The sequence below is a fragment of the Ornithorhynchus anatinus genome, chromosome X1 (assembly GCF_004115215.2).
Source record: "Ornithorhynchus anatinus isolate Pmale09 chromosome X1, mOrnAna1.pri.v4, whole genome shotgun sequence".
Lineage (NCBI taxonomy): Eukaryota > Metazoa > Chordata > Mammalia > Monotremata > Ornithorhynchidae > Ornithorhynchus > Ornithorhynchus anatinus.
The window spans coordinates 45,886,556-45,904,102 of NC_041749.1; positions in this window are offsets into that span (position 1 = coordinate 45,886,556).

Sequence of the window (17,547 nt, forward strand, 5' to 3'; positions counted from 1 at the left end):
TTTCTCCTCTCAGAAAGGAAGGCACCCAGGACAAATGAGGCAAGAAAGCCCAGGCCCCGGAGGGGCGTATCTGAGGGACAATGCCCCAGGCCGAGTTTGTTGTCATGAAGGAGGCAGAGAAGAATGAAATGGAGAGGCCACAAGTTCAGCTGGATGGGATTTTGTCTGGGGGATGTTCCCAGGCCTCTGCATGCCAATGGAACCTGGGAATATAGTAGAGTAGTTGCATTTCTTCCAAAAATGCTCTTTCCATCTCCTTCGGTAGGAAGAAAAACACCTCGAGTTTCCGGGAATCCCATCATTAGCATTTATTGAGCAATTCCCCTCGCGTGAGACTCACTATGTAACACCTTTGATGCAGGGGGCTGTGGCAAAAAAAGGGAGACAGAAAAGATCAAAGGAAAAGATGGAGAATCTGGGTGTGCTTGAGTAAATACCTGACTGTTTCCTTGATTCTTGGGCAGAGGCAAATAATGGCCCAAATTCTGCTAGTGGTTGGATGTAAATGGAGAGGCAGCCTGGCCTGTTGGAAAGAGCCTCCAGGATTGGGACTCTAATTCCAGTTCTGCCACTTTCCATCTGTGTATCCTCAGGCGGGTCGCTTAAAGTCTCTGGGCCTCAGTTTCCTCATCTATGAAATGGGGATAAAATTACCTGCCACTCCCTTCCTCACAGGGATGTTGTGAGGCAGCACAGCAGCTCCTGTGGGCAGGGAATGTGTCTTGAATTTCTTCTGTGTTTTTCTGAGTCCCTAATACAGGACATAGTACTCAGTGGGTGCTCAGTAAGTACCATTAATGATAATAATTATGGTATTTGTTAAGCACTTACTTTGTGCAAAGCACTGTTCTAAGCGCTGGGGTTGATACAAGGTAATCAGGTTGTCCCACATGAAGGCTCACAGTCTTAATCCACATTTTACAGAGGAGGTAACTGAGGCACAGAGAAGTTAAGTGACTTGCCCAAAGTCACACAGCTGATAAGTGGCAGAGCCAGGATTAGAACCCATGACCTCTGACTCCCAAGCCCATGCGGTTTTCACTAAGCCATGCTACTACTGCTGCTGTTCGCTATCAGGTGGCCCCAAGATTCACTGGGGTAAGAAGGAACTTCATGTTTCCTCTCTGCAGAACAGTGAGGCAACTGAAAACACCATGACCTCGAAAATTCAGGACAATCCCTCAGGTGAGGACTGTTCTCCTCCCCCTGCACTCCTTCTCATGGTTAGTCCCCGTCTCTGGCTGGAAACTGGGTAGCAATGTGGCCTTTTCATTCAATCATATTTATTCAGCACTTACTGCGTGCAAAGCACTTTACTAAGCACTTGTGGAAAGAACACGAACCTGGGAGTCAGAGGAGCTGAGTTCTAATCCTGACTCCACCACTTGTCTGCTTTGTGACCTAGGGCAAGTCACTTAACCGTTCCATGCCTTAGGTTCTTGTACTGTTGAATAGGGATTCAATGCTTGTTTTCCCTTTTACTTAGACTGTGCATCCCTTGTGGGCCAGGAACTGGATCCAACCTGATTAACTTATACCTTCCCCAACGTTTAGACCAGTGCTTGACAAATAGTAAGTGCTTAACAAATGCAATAATAAAAATAAAAATAACAATAATAACTTTTCCTGAGGACAGCCTGGTCCTTCTCATTAGATGATAAGCTCCTTAAGGGCAGAGCCCACATCTTCTTCCTCTACCACACCTCATGGAGAACAGGTTCAGTGAGATCAGGGCTGTTGACTGACAAAATTACTCAGTTGTCATCTTGGGTTCTTCCTTTGATTGGGCAGTGACCACTTGAGGTAAAACGTAAATGCAATCAAGCCTGTTACCAAAACTGGCTCATCCATCTGGATCCGATTTCCCCATCCTCATCCAGGTCTTCCTGGTGTTTCTACAGAGCCATCATCTATGTAGCCAAGGGAATAACACAAAACAAACTCAGTCAGGTGACGGTGGAACCTGACATGGGAATGGTCAAGATAAGGAACCCGGAATGTCAACCTGACCCCTTGGATTGTCAGATCTCTAAGGGACAAGAACAGTGTCTAATTCCCACCTGTGTAATCTTTCCCAGCTCTTAATCTGGTGCCCTGCACACAGTAAGTGCTTTCTTCTTGGTATTTTTTTACTTGCCTACTCTGTGACAGGCACTCTACGAAGCAGTGGGGTAGATACAAGCTAATCAGTTAGGACAGAATCCATATCTTTCATAGGGCTCATTCATAGTCCTAGTCTTCATTTTACAGAGAAGGTAACTGAGTCACAGAGAAGTGAAGTCACTCGCCCAACTTCACACAGCAGACAAGTACCAGAACTGGTATTAGAACCCAGGTCCTCTGACTCTGACTCCTTGGCCCATGCTCTTTCCATTAGGCCATGCTGTTTTTCATAGTATTTCTTAAGCCACATGGTTAATAATTGCTGCTACTACTCACCCCCACAACATTCCCCTTGCTTAGACTGGCCGATGGCTTCTATCTGCTTGGCCGTGGTGGAGGGGGGGCCGAGAGTGCACAGGGAGGTGAGGTGGCAATCACCAAATGTTTCATTTGGCTGTAGTGGCAAAGTGGGTTGGACACAGTCCCTGCCCCAGGTGGGGCTCACAGTCTCAATCCTCATTTTTGAAGAAATTGAGGCCAAGAGAAATAAATTGACTCATCCAAGGTCACACAGCAGATAAATGGTGGAGCCAAGATTAGAAGGCATGACCTCTGACTCCCAGACCTGTGTTCTATCCACCACGCCATGCTGCTTCTCTGCAAATAAAGTCACCTCCTCTCCCGCCCAGGGGAGCAGCCTCAAGCAAGAATTCCTACCATTTGGAAGTTCCTTTATCCAATTCCCCCATTACTCTCCAGAAAAATAATACCCAGAGGAATGGGAATGCCCTCCTTGTAGAAAATAACACCGGGAGGGATGGGAATGCCCCCCCCCCCCGTAGGTGAAACAGCCCATCCCTAATCAGAAGTGACCCTCTCTCCACAGTCAGTCTGACCCAGATCCAGCCAAACGATCGTCAACTTTTCCCAGCCAAACGATCGTGACTAGGCATATCTGTAACTTTATTTTTTGTATTGACATCTCTCTCCCCAACTCTAGACTGTGAGATCGTTGTGGGCAGGGAATGTCACTGTTTATTGTTTTGTACTTTTCCAAGCGCTTAGTACGGTACTCTGCACACAGTATGCGTTCAATAAATAAGACTGAATGAATGGAGTGGAGGGGGTGAGCTCTCTAGACTGTGAGCTCGTTGTGGGCAGGGAATGTGTCTGTTTGTTGTTATATTTTAATAATAATAATAATAATACTGGTGTTTACTATACTCTCCCAAGCACTTAGTACAGTGGTTTGCATACAGTAAGAGCATAATAAATGTGATTGAATGAATGAATGAATGAATGAATGAATGAATGGGTGGAGATGGCAGGAGCTGCTTTTACACATGGCCCATGGCAAATAGAGCATGCTGAGGACGGGCAGTTCACTCAACAGCTTTCGAAGGGACTGAGAGCATGCAGAGAGGCACGGCTGCAATTACCAGATGTTTCATCTGGCTGTGGCGGAGAGTGTGAGACAGGGCATGTGTCCCTGATTATCTTCTATCTCCCCAGCAATTAGTACAGTGCTCGGCAATAGTAAGAACTCATCAAATACCACAATCGCCATCAGCTTTGGAGTTTGGATGTAATTTATGCAAACTGACAAAGCCTAATTGTTTCTTTTATCTTGATTTCAGACTGATCTAATGCCTCTGAGGGCCAAATTCAGCAGGTACATCCATAGAACACGGAAGCAAATACCTGGCTTCGCAGAAAACATTTTCAGCCCATTGGACTTGCCCTCCCCCAATTATACACCTAGCTGAACTAAACCTAGACTGTGAGCCCTATGCAGGAAAGAGACTGTTTCCAACCTGATAACCTCATATATTCCCCAGTGTTTAGAACAGTGCTTGGCACATAGTAAAGACTTAACAAAAATCATAATTAATTAATTAACCATTCAAGTAGGCTCTATTTTCCATGCCAGTCCAAGTGGTTGGGTAAATGTATGGAAATGGCATGAAGATTGTAGACTGCTCACTGGGGCAGAGAAAAGGGTCAATCAACTCTGTTGTATTATACTCTACCGAGCACTTAGTAGGGTGCTCTGCACATAGTAGGTGCTCAACAAATACAATTGATTGATTGAAGAGTAGAAGCTCTTGCACTATGATAAAATTTCAAAAGTAAAATTTCTGAAAAGCATCCCCCCACAGCCCATTTGCCCATAAATCTGTGTTGTTGCATGAGTAACAACTCAGTCAAAAAGCCAGTTCTCTGTGAAGGCAGTGGTAAAGGACAAGAAGGCAGGGTGACTTATTTGGGGGGGCTTCCTACAACTCCCTAGAATACTCACTTCTTCATCATGGCCATGGAGAATCCCACCATCCTTGACTACATTCTGCTGATATATCAACCAATGAGCAGTTAAGTGGGAGGGAACCAATCCTCCCCAGATCATCTCTTTCAGAGCCCTGCTCTCCAAGGAGAGTGAAGGTTGTGCCGGCAGGCTACTGTGATGGTGGAGTGGGTTTTTGTTTAAAGGACCGTTGAGAAAGGCTAATTTAAATGTGTTAACCCATTTCCAGTCATTTTACCAAAGCACTTATCTCCTTAACAGGGCTTTGCCTGGTCATGTTTCAGGTAAGCAACTATCCTAAAGGAAGGAGGGGCCAGAAACTCTGGGAAACTTGCAGTGAAGTGCAGATTGCAAAATACTTGCAAATACTTTTCATTTGACTGGAAACCTTAGGGTTCATTATCCTGGCTAGGACATCTATAAATGCCATGCAAAATGTTAATGTAAGAAAATTAATCTCTGTAATTAGCTGAGAATGAATAATAAAAGGATTAAAAATAAAAATGATGAAAAATAGAATATCTAATACTTGAGTCCTGTTCAGAAGCAGCGTGGCTCAGTGGAAAGAGCACGGGCTTAGGAATCAGGGGAAATGGGTTCTAACCCCAGCTCTGCCTCCTGTCAGCTGTGTGAATTTGGGCAAGTCACTTAATTTCCTGGTGCCTCAGTTACCTCATCTGTAAAATGGGGATGAAGACTGTGAGCCTCATGTGGGACAACCCGATTACCCTGTATTCATTCATTCATTCATTCATTCATTCAATAGTATTTATTGAGCGCTTACTATGTGCAGAGCACTGTACTAAGCGCTTGGGATGAACAAGTTGGCAACAGATAGAGACAGTCCCTGCCGTTTGACGGGCTTACAGTCTAATCGGGGGAGACGGACAGACAAGAACAATGGCAACAAATAGAGTCAAGGGGAAGAACATCTCGTAAAAACAATGGCAACTAAATAGAATCAAGGCGATGTACAATTCATTAACAAAATAAATAGGGTAATGGAAATATATACAGTTGAGCAGACGAGTACAGTGCTGTGGGGATGGGAAGGGAGAGGTGGAGGAGCAGAGGGAAAAGGGGAAAAAGAGGGTTTAGCTGCGGAGAGGTAAAGGGGGGGTGGCAGAGGGAGTAGAGGGAGAAGAGGAGCTCAGTCTGGGAAGGCCTCTTGGAGGAGGTGAGTTTTAAGTAGGGTTTTGAAGAGGGGAAGAGAATCAGTTTGGCGGAGGTGAGGAGGGAGGGCGTTCCAGGACCGCGGGAGGACGTGGCCCAGGGGTCGACGGCGGGATAGGCGAGACCGAGGGATGGTGAGGAGGTGGGTGGCAGAGGAGCGGAGCATGCGGGGTGGGTGGTAGAAAGAGAGAAGGGAGGAGAGTTAGGAAGGGGCAAGGTGATGTAGAGCCTTGAAGCCTAGTATTTATTGAGCGCTTACTATGTGCAGAGCACTGTACTAAGCGCTTGGCATGAACAAGTCGGCAACAGATACAGTCCCTGCCGTTTGACGGGCAGACAAGAACAATGGCAATAAATAGAGTCAAGGGGAAGAACATCTCGAAAACAATGGCAACTAAATAGAATCAAGGCGCTGTACATTTCATTAACAAAATGAATAGGGTAATGAAAATATATACAGTTGAGCAGACGAGTATAGTGCTGAGGGGATGGGAAGGGAGGGGGGAGGAGCAGAGGGAAATGGGGGGAAAAGAGGGTTAAGCTGCAGAGAGGTGAAGGGGGGGCGGTAGAGGGAGTAGAGGGAGAAGGGGAGCTCAGTCTGGGAAGGCCTCTTGGAGGAGGTGAGTTTTAAGTAGGGTTTTGAAGAGGGGAAGAGAATTAGTTTGGCGGAGGTGAGGAGGGAGGGCATTCCAGGCCCGCTGTAGGACGTGGCCCAGGGATTGACGGCGGGATAGGCGAGACCAAGGGACGGCGAGGAGGTGGGTGGCAGAGGAGCGGAGCGTACGGGGTGGGCAGTAGAAAGAGAGAAGGGAGGAGAGGTAGGAAGGGTGAGAGAGAGGTGATGTAGAGCCTTGAAGCCTAGAGTGAGGAGTTTTTGTTTGGAGCGGAGGTTGATAGGCAACCACTGGAGGTGTTTAAGAAGGGGAGTGACATGCCCAGAGCGTTTCTGCAGGAAGATGAGCCGGGCAGTGGAGTGAATAATAGACTGGAGCGGGGCGAGAGAGGAGGAAGGGAGATCAGAGAGAAGGCTGACACAGTGTCTAGCCGGGATATAACAAGAGCCTGTAGCAGTAAGGTAGCCGTTTGGGTGAAGAGGAAAGGGCGGATCTTGGCGATATTGTAAAGGTGAAACCGGCAGGTCTTGGTAACGGATAGGATGTGTGGGGTGAACAAGAGAGACGAGTCAAGGATGACACCGAGATTGCGGGCCTGAGAGACAGGAAGGATGGTCGTGCCATCCACGGTGATAGGGAAGTCTAGGAGAGGACCAGGGTTGGGAGGGAAGATGAGGAGCTCAGATACCCTGTATCTACCCCAGAGCTTAGAACAGTGTTCAGCACATAGGAAGCGCTTAACAAATACCAACATTATTAATATTCCCATGTGTGTTATTCACTGGGCATTTATAAACTTCAGATTTATACATCCCTACATAAGAAAATTCGCTGTAATAATATAAGATTAATTCATAAACATAAGGAAAAAAACTCCAAAACTGTTCTAATATATTACTTAATAAAAACTGGCATATGAAAAGCCCAAATGTTCAGTAATTTTAAATAAAAAATACTAGGTCCTGTGTCATTAATTTCCCAGGTGCTGTAAAAATAATTAATCCACCTTCAGTACCCTTAAAGTCTCAGGAGATCATTATAAATGTAGCTGATTATTCATCCCTCCTCATGTCATGTATATTCCTTGTTCACTGAAGGAGAAAGGAACTTAAAGAAGCATAATAATGATATTTTAATAGTGCAGTAAATTTTTTAATTAATAAATTAAATAAATATGTTAAATATCAACATATGATTTGACATATGTATTGTTAAATTGAAAATGCATTTGAAAACTATTATTGAAAACAGATCCATCTGTCATTTAACAGCTACCCTTTAACGCTTTTTTTTTTCCTCTAGGTCCCGACTGGGAGAGATGATGGGGTAGCTGAGGGTGAGGGGGTTGGGGGCCTGAAGAGGGGAGGGGAATGGTGATAATAAGCAAGACAGAACTTGTAAATTACTCGTGACTTAAATCCAAAAGAAAACTGCCTGAAAAAGAATAACTTACTTGATGCAAATTGAATTTAGTATTTTGATGCAACTTTCATTTGAAAGGTAGTCGTTATATTTGAAATGCACTTAGCTATTATATACCTCTAAACAAGTGGGAGGCATGTTGAACTCCTACTAAATGTTACTGATGATGATGATGGTGATGATGTGTCATCTCCTGGCCAATCAGATGCTCCAACGGGGAGAAACATCCTCTCATTATCTAAAGATCTTGGGTTAGGTAATTGTAGGAAAACATTTACTTTTAGCAGTTTTAAATGATTTTTCAAAGGGAATTTTCCTCAAGTAGCATTTAAAAGATTAAGATATTGGGGAAGCTTGGTAGTAATAATAATAACTCTGGAATTTGTTAAGTGCTTTTTCAAAAATGGTATTTGTTAAAGTGCAAATTTGGATGGATAGATTAGGTCTATGTGCCAGGCACTGTACTAAGCACTGGGTTAGATAGATACAAGATAATCAGGTTGGAACTGTCCATGTCCCATGTAGCGTTCACAGTCATAATCCCCATTTTACAGATGGGGTAACTAAGTGACTTGCCCAAGGTCACTTTTCTGTTAAGCGCTGTACAAAGAATTGGGATAGATGCAAGATAATCAAGTCCCACATGGGGCTCACAGTCTAAATAGGAGGGAGAAAAGATATTTAATCCCCATTTTGCAGATGAGGGAACTGAGGTACAGAGAAGTGAAGTCAGTTGTCTAAGGTCACTCAGTAAGTAATTGGAGGATATGGGATTAGAACCCAGATCCTCTGACTCTCAGGCCTATGCTTTTATACTTTATCCATGCTACCTCCGGAAGGGAAGCGTAAAGGAAATAGAGATCATGTTCTACAGAAGAAAGAGGGAAATTCATTCAATAGTATTTATTGAGTGCTTATCGTGTGCAGAGCACTGTACTAAGCTCTTGAAGGGTTGGAAAAGAGGTCTTTTGAGAATAGCAATGGGGCTGACTTTGCTCAGAGAAGAGAAGATAAATGCCCACCTCCTCCAGGAAGCCTTCTGTGATTGATTAATTTACACTACAGCTTATGTTATCCCAAATCCAACTGCTGCCCTTAGCCCTTTTCTGTTGAATGTCTTTCATTTAGTTATTTTCATATTTATTTATTTATTTCATTCTCTGCTATTATCAGTTGCTCTCCACAGACTTCCTCATGCTCCCACTATTTGCAATAAACCTAACAGGGGAGAAAGGAGAGCATAACTGACTGACAAATAGTGGGAGCAGGAGAATCCTTGAAGGCAGGGGCAGTGACATTTACCTTCACTGCATTTTTACTGTGGTATTTTCAGTATTTGTTAAGTACTTACTATGTGCCAAGCACTGTACTAAGTGCTGGGGTAGATTCAAGATAGACTGTGTGCTGATTAAGTAGGAGGGAGAAGAGAATCTCCATTTTGCAGATGAGGAAACTGAGGCCCAAAGAGGTTGAGACTTCCTCAAGGTCACACAGCAGGACCTATGTCCTCTGACTCCCAGGTCCATGCTCTTTCCACTAGGCCATGACACTTCTATTTGTCCTTATCGCTTTTGCTGTTTAAGTGTTTTCATTTTACTACTGCAGCACTGCTCTGAATAAGCAGCTGGTAGAGTAGTCTGCTCATGATAGAGTCTCAATAAATACAATTGGTGGATTAATTACAATAAAGGTTATTTTAAGAAGGGCACTGACCAGTTTTCCTAGCTCTGTCCTCTGGAAATGGACAAGGAAAAAATGGGAAATGCAACAAGAGGGACCTGGGTAAGACACAAGGAAGCTGTCCTGATATTAAGGGGAATTGGAAAGCTGAACAAACCACTCAGGGAGGTTGAGGACTCTGTTTAAATGCTGCTCTTTAAGCTCTTTAACATGTAGATAGAGCCTGACCTGGTGGCAGAAGCCGGGAATAGATGAGTCAGTCAATCAGTTGTATTTATTGAGCACGTATTGTGTGTGCAGAGCACTGAACTAAGTGCTTGGGAGAGTACAAAAGAACAGTGTTGGTAGACTTGTTTCCTGCCCACAGAGTCTTGGTATTTGCTCTGGTAAAAGTGTTAGGGCTCGACTTCCTAATCACATGGCCTGATTGGCTATGAAATCACATTAGATTTCGCTCTGCTTTCAAGAATGCTTTGGGGATATATCACCATGGTGACCTCTTTGTGGACAACTTTCTCCAGCTCATTGCAGCTGCTGGAAAACCCAAGGAGCCAGTCTCTCTCAGGAGGTAGAATATTCTACCCAAACCCGCTCAAACAGCCTAAATCTGGGCATAAAAAAGTACTCCTTAACAGGAGAAAAGGCATTAAGTTCCCCTCTGCAACTTATCCAAGTGAGACAGGAAGATAGTAAGGCCGTGGAAAGGAGTAGGAAGATGAATGTATAAATGCACACACTCTCCTTTAAAAAGCCATCCTTCATTCTCAAAAAATATGCCACTGACTGTGAAATTCACCTATGCACTCCAGTGTGAGACCCACAGTCCACACAAAATTTTGGACACAATAACTTTTTCCTTGTGATGCTGACATGTTTTATGTTTACAGAGCCTTCTGCTATTTTCACTTTTATGTCTTTGCATCAGTTACGGCTAAGCTATGCTATGTTATGCCATGAACTGCTTGTTTAAAGATTACCTGCCAAGCAATGGCTTCTTTATTCATTCCCTCTAGACTGTAAGCTCGTTGTGGGCAGTGTCTACCAACTCTGTTGTACTGTACTCTCCCAAACACTTAATACAGTGCTCTGCACACAATAAGGTCTCAATAAATACCCATTGATGATTCATTTTCTCTGTAGAATAATAATGATCAATAATAATAGTTTTGGCATTTGTTAAACATATATTACATGCCAAGCACAGTACTGAGCACTGGGGTAGAAACAAAATAATCAGGTTGGACACATTGCCATCCTCGCTTGGGAGCTCACAGTCTAAGTTGGAGGGAGAGAAGGTATTGAATCCTTATTGTACAGATAAGGAAACTGTGACACAAAGTCTCAAAGTAGTCAGGAACCTTTCAAATAAAAAGACTTAAGTTGCAAAGCTACAACTTTTGTTTCAATTCCACCAAAGGACTTCGGAATCAGCAGAGAAGCTGACATTTAGGCTATTGATCAGCTCATTGAGGGTAGATTTTGACCTTTATTTTGGGAGAAAGTTTCTTGACTCTTAGGATTTGCCTCCAAGTTTATTTTAAAGTGACCCATTTAGCCTGGGTTCCAGGTTCCAGGCTGGTTGGATAAGAGCATTTAGATTGTAATGATCTCAGTATTTCCATAGCAATTGCCAAGGAGTGGAGAGAGTGGAGTGAGTACAGAGAAGGATGGAACCCCCTCTGATGATCAGGGACTGTTTCTATGAAACAACTGTGAGAACGTGGCATCCTCCACTGATTGGGCAATGAATAGCAATTAAAGTTCTCTGAGAGTTTCTGTCCACAGGAAAAAGCCGAAAAAAAACCCCAATCTGGAAGAACCATTTACCCACAATGCTGAAAGATCAACCACCCACATATGAGTTGGATGGTGGTGTGATTTCAAAGTTATTTTCACCCGGAGAAATGAAGTAGGCCACCATATTATGGTTTGACTCTGAAATAAGCCATGGTGTCCAAAGATTTTTCTCAAGTGGCTAATGATCTCAACCCTGGACTGGTCATTGTGCCAATTTTCAAAGCTATGGAGAAGCAGGGTTTTCTCTTGGAAGATCGGAAAGTCCTGAAAAGTAGCATCGCTGCCCTTTCAGAGCCAAATACAAATTGAACACAGCTATTTTTCCTAGTCGCTGGAGGAATAAAGCAGAAGGAAGAGTCTAGGTCCAAGTAGCCTGGGAGCCAAGTTCCTCCCAGATGACAATCTGGGCTCTTGGAGAAGCTCATTAACTCTTTCAGAACAGCGGGGCTGTGAGCAAGGATCCTCTGTAGAACCTGGGGAAGGCCAACAGACTTTCCAAGGTGTCCATGTGTCAAATCAGAAGGAACCACAGTAGGGTCAGCAATCAGTCAATCCTGCTTTACTGGAGCAATTCAAGGGTCCAGGGCCTCCCTCAGGTCATTCTTGGGATTCAGGGCCTGGAGCTTCAGTTGGAAGATTAATAGCTTTGAAAGGTGAGCTGGCTCGGGAACCCTGGGTGTACTTACTGTCCTCATAGGAACATTTAGGGGCTCCCCTCAGATTTTACCCTGGTGGGGTTTGGACAGCATCCTTATCTTATGAGAAGCAGCATGGCATAGTGGATAGAGCACAGGCTTGGAAGTCAGAAGGTCATGGGTTCTAATCCCCGATCCACCACTTGTCTGCTTTGTGACCTTGGGCAAGTCACTTCACTTCTCTGTGCCTCGGTTCCCTCATCTGTAAAATGGGGATTAAGACTGTGAGACCCTTGTATCCACTCCGGTGTTTAGAACAGTGCCCGGCACATACTAAGTGCTTAACAAATACTGTATTTATTATTCATTCATTCAATCGAATTTATTGAGCACTTACTGTGTGCAGAGCACTGTACTAAGCACTTGGAAAGTACAATTCAGCAATAAATAGAGACAATTCCTGCTCATCAACGAGCTCATAGTCTAGAAGGCGGGAGACACATCAAAACAAGTAAACAGGCACCAATAGCATCATTATAAATAAATAGAATTATAGATATAGACTCATCATTAATAAAATAAATGGAATAATAAATATGTACATATATACACAAGTGCTGTGGGGCAGGGAAGGGGGTAGAGAAGAGAGAGCAAGTTGGGATGATGGGGAGGGGAGGAGGAGCAGAGGAAAAGGGGGATCAAACTGGGAAGGCCTCCTGGAGAAGGTGAGCTTTCAGTAGGGCTTTGAAGGGGTGAAGTGTACTAATTTGGCAGATATGAGGAGGGAGGGCCTGGAATTCCAGGCCAGAGGTAGGACACGGGCCAGGGGTCAACTGCGGGACAGGTGAGAACGAGGCACAGTGAGAAGGTTAGCACCAGAGGAGTTGAGTGTGTGGGCTGGCCTGTAGAAGACGAGAAGGGAGGTGAGGTAGGAGGGGTCAACGTGATGGAGAGTTTTGAAGGCAATAGTGAGGAGTTTTTGCTTGATACAAAGGTTGATAGGCAACCACTGGAGATTTTGGAGGAGGGGAGTGACATGAGGGGGGGTGACATGATCAGAGCATTTCTGTAGAAAGATAATCTGAGCAGCAGAATGAAGTATAGACTGAAGTGAGGAGAGACAGGAGGATGAGTGATCAGAAAGGATGCTGATGCAGTAACTCAGTCGGGATGTGCTGAGTGATTGTACTAACAAGATAGCATTTTGGATGGAGAGGATAGGGTGGGTCCTGGCAACGTTGTGAAGGTGAGACAGGCAGGTTTTGATGACGGATTGGAAATGTGGGGTGAATGAGAGAGCTGAGTCAAGGATGACACCAAGGTTGCAGGCTTGTGAAACGGGAAGGACGGTTAAAAGATGTATGTACTATGTGCTAAGCACTGTTCTAATTGCTGGGGTAGATACAAGGTAATCGGGTTGTCCCATGTGGGGCTCACAGTCTTCATCCCCATTTTACAGATGAGGGAACTGAGGACCATAGAAGTTAAGTGGCTTGCCCAGCAGACAAGTTGCGGATCAGGATTTGAACCCATGTCCTCTGACTCCCAAACCCGGGCTCCTTCCACTTAGCCACTCTATTATACTAATAATAATTATTATTATCTAGGTCTTGGGACCTGCTGCTTGTTTCAACCTCTGCTCCAGCACCCGACTGAAATTGCTCTCCTTGCCAGCTATCTCACAACGCATGCCTCTGGGTCTTAAGGGAGCAGGCAGGAAGATGTGGATGGCAATGCAATCCATCACCACCATGACAAAAACTACTTGAGGCACTTAAGGATTCCCATCCCATCAGTGATCCCCAACACTTGGCTTCAGGAGGCAGTTGTCATGGATGGGTGGCATTAAAGTTAGTAAGCCCTGCAGTTAGGAAAGCAGCTGTCAGCAGCAAACAGAGCAGGGAGGCAGGGAGGTCAGGGCCAAGAGCCCCAGGCAGTGAAACCCCCTCCCCTCAGCCCTTCCGCCCTCCACCAGCCCTGTATCCCCAGACTGCTTTTTGTCACACTCAGTGTGACCCAAGAAGGACCACCTTTGATCCAGGAAGGGTCTGTGCTAGGTGAAAAACCTCTGAGCATCCCATTCAGCTCCCGTGTTTCCCCATCCCCAAACATCCTAATACTGTGCTCCTTGACTTCTCTGACACCATCCTGGTCCCCCTCCTATCTCTCTGGCTACCCATTCTCAGTCTGTTTTGCAGGCTCCTCCTCTGCCTCCCACCCCCTAACTGTGAAATTTGCAGGCTCCTCTTCTGCCTCCCAGCCCCTAACTGTGAATGTCCCCCTCAAGGCTCAGTTCTGGGTTCCCTTCTGTTCTCCATCTCCACCCACTCCCTTGGAGAATTCATTCTCTACCATGGCTTCAACTACCATCTCTATGTGGATGATTCCCAAATCTACTTCTCCAGCACTGATCTCTCTCTCCTCTGCAGCCTCAAATTTCCTTCTGCTTTCATCTCTATTTGGATGTCCTGCTGACAACTCAAACTTAACATGCATAAAACAGAATCCTTATTTCCCCACCAAAACCCCATCCTCCTCCTGACTTTCCTGTCACTGTAGATGGCACCACCATCCTCCCTGTCTCACAAGCCCATAACCTTAGGGTTGTCCTCAACTCATCTGTCCCATTCAAGCCACATATTCAATCTCTCATCAAATCCTGTTGGTTCAAACTTCACAGCACCTCTAAAATCAGCCCTTTCCTCTCCATCCAAACTGTTACCAGATTAATCCAGCCACTTCTCCTATATCACACTGATTACTACATCAGCCTCCTTGCTGACCTCCCTGCCTCCAGTCTCTCCCAACTCCACTCCATACTTCACTCTGCTGTGCAGGTCATTTTTCTGCAAGAACATTCAGTCCATGGTTCCCCACTCCTCAAGAATCTCCAGCGGTTGCCCATCCACCTCAGCATCAGATAAAAAGTCCTTATCATCGGCTTTAAAGCACTCAATCACCTTGCCCCCTCCTACCTTACCTCTCTGATTTCCTACTACAACAAAGCCCACACACTTCGCTTCTCTAATGCCATCCTACTCACTGAACCTCAATCTCATCTATCTCGCCCCTGACCTCTTTCTCTCATCCAGCCTCTGGCCTGGATTGCCCTCCTGCTTCATATCCCAGAGATATCATTCTCCCCACCATCAAAGCCTTACTGAAGACACATCTTCTTCAAGAGGCCTTCCCCAGTTAAGTCCTCCTTTCCTCTTCTCTCACTCCTGCATTTCCCTTACACTTGGATTTTCACCCTTTATTCCCCTCTCCCTCAGGCCCACAACATTTATGTACATATCTGTAGTTTATTCATTTATATTAATGTCTGTTTCCCCATCTAGACTGTAGGTTCATTGTGGGCAGGGAACACATCTTCCAATTCTATTATATTATACTCTCCCAAGTGGTTAGTACAGTGTTCTGAACACAGTAAGTGCTCAATAAATATGATTGATTGATTGATTGATTGAGAGGTCTTCTCAGTCCTCTCAGGAAATGGCTGGACCAACACCTCTCTGATGTCTCCCCACACCCACTGCATCTCACTTCTCATGGCTCCACACACCCTTCTCCCATCATGGATTCGAGCTCTCTCAGTTTCCCAGATGTTAGCAGTGGCTGGACTGAATGCAATGTGTTGAGTTGATACCTCTTGGCATTCATGCACCTGGTCATACTCCCCCAGACACACATACACACAGAGAAGTAGCTTGGCTCAGTGGAAAGAGCACGGGCTGGGGAGTCAGAGACCATGGGTTCAAATCCCGGCTCTGCCGCTTGTCAGCTGTGTGACTTTGGGCAAGTCGCTTAATTTCTCTGTGCCTCAGTTACCTCATCTGTAAAATGGGCATTAAGACTGTGAGCCCCAGACTGTGGGACAACCTGATCACCTTGTATTTTCCCCAGTATTTAGAACAGTGCTTTGCACATAGTAAGCGCTTAACAAAAGCCATTATTATTATTATACATGCAGGCATTCACACACCCTTCCTCCATAAGGGCAGACCTACACACATGTCTTTCTTTCTTATGGTAAGACATCTATTTCCCTTCTCTTCCCATCCTTAAACCAGAACCATATGGAACACAGGGCAGCTCCAAGCATTTAGTACAGTGCTCTGTACACAGTAAGCACTCAATAAATGCGATTGAATGAATGAATGAATCTCTTGCTGAGGGAGAGGCAGAGCCACTTGACAGTGCTGAGGTGCCCCAGTGATTCTCACTCCCCAAACGGCAAAGGCCAGAAAAGGTGCCCAACTCTATTTCTATGGGCAATGCACACAGATAACAAAGAGAATCTCTCTCAACAATGCTCACACTCAGGAATATAATTTCACTCTCCCTCTTGCAATTCCTCTTGGAATCCAAGGCTAACTCAGCAGAGAGCAGAACATCTTCCAACATCAAACATCCTTGAGAGAGACACACACTTCAAGGCAGGAAAATATTTTAATCACATGAAATGAGGTGTAATAAAAGCTGAAGCATTGGGTCTTAGATCTTAATGATGAGTCCATTAGAAAGTATTTGTGCTGAGGTTCCCAATGTCTATAAGAATAGGCAGCCTAACCAATGGCAAGGCTCAGACCAAACCATCGCAGCTCCATTATCTCCCAGTTAAGGGTGACTTATTTTTCCCATGGGTGTAGCAATGTAGTAGACATGCAGATAGGAGCTTAGTACAGTGCTTTGCACACAGTAAGTGATCAATAAGTATGAATGAATGAAATACGATTGAATGAAGGGTCTGCTCTGGGATTCCAAGGAGAGTGGAAGCCAAACAGCTTCCCATTTGCTGGTGAGAGTTAGGTTACCCCTTGTCATTGTGATTTCTGCTGCCAAAAGAGCAAGCTCAGTTTTTGTCTCCTGCTGTGTTTTTATGATGGCCGGACCTTTGCCCTCATTAATTATCTCCATCTATACCACACCCTTGCTTCTCTGACCCCTCCCTGTGGGCCCCACTACCTCTCTCCTCTATAATGGGAAATTGAGTTGTTCTTATGGTTGTTCTCACCTAATGTGGGTATGCCAAACTATGGGCCCATTATGTAACTATTTCACTTCATTTGCCCAAAGAAATGCTTTGATAACCAGAAGAAGCTCTTCACTTGTTAGCCCTTGACCGCTACCAAATTGCATTTAAATTAGACTTCTTGGAACTGGTGGCGTCAGGCATCCGTGGCACAGCCCAGAGCAGTGGAAAACCACAACTCATATTTCTGAGAAATAAGCACAGTGGTGGTGGAATAGCATTGTGGGAAAGCCCTAGAGGGTCATGGGAACCAAATGCTTTTGCTGGGGAAGGCTGCTCAATGCCAAAGGGAGGAAGGGTGAGAAGAGAGTCTTCAGGCAGAGTGGAAAGGTCCATCTTATTCACCTCCCCTTTTCTCCATTTCCCCCAACGCTTCTGAAAATGATTTATTCTCTCCGGTTCCATTCTGCTTCCCCTCTAGACTTGTAAGCTTGTTGTGAGCAGGGAACGTGAACTCCGAGTTTTATCAGTTCTGATATACATTAGTCTCCAAAGTGCTTAGTATATAGCTCTGCACACAGTAAGCACTCAATAAATACTATTGAGTGACTGATGGATTAATTCTGAGCAAGTACAGGGAGAAGCTCTCCACTCCTCAATGGAATGTGGGGAAGAAATTTGGGAAGCGTGATGACTCTTTCTCCTTCCCTTCCTTTTCCTCCTCTTCCTCCTGTTTCTTATCCTCTTTCTTTTCCTCCTCCTCCTTGTCCTCCCTCTTCTCCTTCTAACTCTCCTTATCGTCCTTCCCTTCCTCCCTCTCATTGGTCTATTTGCCTGGAGCCCTCC